Source organism: Schistocerca piceifrons, chromosome 7 (assembly GCF_021461385.2).
Source record: "Schistocerca piceifrons isolate TAMUIC-IGC-003096 chromosome 7, iqSchPice1.1, whole genome shotgun sequence".
In the NCBI taxonomy this organism is placed as follows: domain Eukaryota; kingdom Metazoa; phylum Arthropoda; class Insecta; order Orthoptera; family Acrididae; genus Schistocerca; species Schistocerca piceifrons.
In genome coordinates, this window is record NC_060144.1 from 255,717,773 (window position 1) to 255,721,215 (window position 3,443).

A 3,443-nucleotide genomic window follows, 5' to 3' on the forward strand; every position below is an offset into this window, starting at 1 on the left:
CCACAACCGTTCAACCTAAAAAACGGCGGGTTGAGAAAGTATTTCGAAAAGTACTTGAATAAGACGCGCTATTGGAACAATCCAATACCGCACGTAGATGTTCTCAAAATTCTGAAAAACAGACTACCCGCGAACTTAACGCGTTAAATTGGTAACCATACCGAAGAACGACCTTGAATACTTTCTTTCCGTGCTTGACTCAACTGATCTAATATACGAAGAAGAGCCGAGCACAAGTAATCGGAATGAATATTCCGGAACCAATCAAAACAACGGTAACGGATATCATTTTAATGGCAGTGGACAAAACCCACACAGTTGGCATCCGTATGCGACAAGGCCAAATAATGGAACCTGGAATTACGGAAATCGGAGGAATTCGGCGCCACAGAGACGTGAACACCGAAGGTATAGTACAGATTACGGTCCACGCCGGTATGGAAATGATAGAAATCACGTGAATGATTGGTCAGGCCCGCGTGATGAAAGGCGGCACACAAATGAAAATTACAATAGTTACAGTAATAGGAATGACAGACCAAGGAGGAATAGCGACTGCCGGTCGCAAGAAAATGTTGCACGCAGCGGTCCGGAAACTAATTGGCGACAGAATAACCACTCAGTACACTTTGTAGAGGTAACGGACAGTACTGAAGCAACGCCGTTGTCTCCCCCGGTAAACAACAATCGGTCGTAATGAGCCCCCACCGGCCGACCGATTTGACAACAGGGGGCACAAACAAGCAGACATTACATCTTAGACAATTATTTTTAAGATATGATCCGGATGCGACCGTAGAAGATGATCTATGTGAAGAAGAGATGAAAGCACCGGACAAGGTAAGTGACCTCGTGCAGGCTGTAATAACAGCAAAGATAGGAACTATAATTACCAACGTAATTTTAGATACAGGCGCATCTACGAATATTATTTCTAACAGTTTATTTAAAGAAGTTTCGAAAGCATTAAAAGTACCAGTGTTGCCAACGGAAAATTGTAAAATCTTGACAGCTGTAGGTAACAAGTCAAAAAGTATTAAGTGGCAGACGCAAATACCTGTTACCATTAGCGATGTCACGATAAACTGTACATTCTTAATCGTTGACAAGTTAATCGTCAATTGTATTTTAGGTATGGAAGTTTTCCGGCAGTATAAAGTAAACATCGACATAGGCAGTGGACTTTGCTATTTCCGAGTGGGCAGTCGTAGTGTGAAGGTTAATCTTGTAAAGTCAACAATAGCTCGTAATGGCCAATTACAGAAACAAGCTGAAGTAAAATTAGTTTACCCACAAGTTTTATTGATAGATATTCCTTTCCCCGAACAATTAGACACGGAAATAATTAACGAACAGGCCGCCCACGAGAAGGTAGGAAAATCCACTTGTCTTTCAGAAACTCAACAAAATGAACTAGCAGATCTTATTTATGAATACCGAGACATTTTTAGAAAACAGCCGACAATAATCAAAAAGTATGAATACAAAATGGAAGTCTACCCACATAAAACGTACTGCCATAAATCATATGCGATACCATGGGCAAAGAAGGAAGCGGTTGGCAAAGAAATAGATAGAATGGTTCTGTAGAAGGTGATAGAACCTTCGCATTCACCGTACTGCAGTCCCATCCTAGCTGTCAGCAAACCTGACGGGTCAGTCAGATTAGTACTTGATGCGCGGGAAATTAATAAGATCATCGTACCAATACGCACTAGGCCGGAGAACTTAGATGAGCAATTGCTTAAATTTCATGGAGTGAAATATTTAACATCCGTTGACATGAAGGCTTCGTATTGGCAAATAGCCCTACATAGTGATAGCAGAAAATGTACTGCGTTCATTCATGGTGGCAGAAGCTATCAATTCCAAGTACTGCCATTTGGACTCAACGTGAGTGCTGGGGTGTTTATAGAGGCTTTAGACAGAGTATTGGGTCCAGAACTGATTAGCAAAGTGACGTTATATGTAGACGATCTCTTGATAGCCACGGAGACCTGGCAAGAGCATGTAGAATTGGTACACAAAGTGTTCCAAAAGTTCCGAGAATATGACGTCACAGCAAATTTTAAGAAGTCCGAATTCGGAAGGGATCGAATAAAATTTTTAGGCCACATTATTTCACCAGGAGGAATTTTACCAGATCCAAAAAAGCTTGATGCCATAAAATATTTCCCCTCACCACAAACACGTAAACAATTGAAAGCTTTTCTGGGGCTCACGTCATTTTTTCGAAAATTCGTGCCCAAACAGTTACTGAATAGTGATTCCCTACTCAACCTTTTAAGGAAAAACCACACATGGTTGTGGACAGAAAAATGTGAGGAAGATTTCGTAAAAATCAAACAGGCACTCATAAACGCACCCATTCTGAAGCATCCTAACATGAACTACAACTTTTGTTTGAGCACGGACGCCTCATGTCAGGGATTAGGCTCTTGTCTGTTCCAATTAGTAGATGATAATGGAAAACAGAAAGTAAACATAATTAGTTTTGCCAGTAGAACGTTAACGGAATGTGAAAGAGCCTATCCGGCAACTGAACTTGAAGCGTTAGCTGTAGTGTGGGCTTTCCGCAAGTCCCAGTACTATCTCTGGGGAAGGCATACACGAGTGTTTTGTGACCATCAAGCATTATCGTTTTTACTCACATGCAAATTGTTGCACAAACGGATTGCACGTTGGTGTTTATTCCTCCAGGAATTTGATTTCGAGATAGTTTATACCAAGGGTGAACAGAATGTAATTGCCGACGCATTATCGCGCTTGCCACAAGGTTTGAGCGAGTTCAATGCATTGATCGAACAGACTTCCGATTTTAGAGTTTTTCTGATGCATGATGGCACATTTCAACCATATTACAGAAAGATGTGTAAAGACATGAGCAAACTACAAAAGGAAGACAATAGATGGAGACAAGTTATACAAAAACTGCAGGCAGATGACAATAGTAGACTGAAACAATATTACACAATGTCAAACGATGTTCTTTTCTACAGGCGCAATCCACAATCCAACACCTGGTGTGTCTGCATCCCGGAAGAATACATAGACAATTTGATAAGACACACACATAGAGTATGGGGACACTATGGGGTATCAAAATGTACGGCGAAAATATCAACGTATTGTTACTTCCCGAACCTCAGACGCAGGATTGAACAAATAATAAAAAAGTGTACAATATGTCAGAAGGTTAAACATCTTAATAGATCTTGTTTGGACGTATTACACCCTATCATTCCAACTAGACCAAGAGAACTAGTTTCCGTGGACGCAGCAGGACCATATCCACGAGCTAGGGGAGGAGTTAGATATGTGATCGCATTTTATGATGTCTTCACAAAGTACTTAAAAATGTATGCTATAAAAGCAGACCTGTCGGGATCAATAATCAAACGCATGATAGAAGACTACATACCACTAGTGGGAAAACCGAAAAT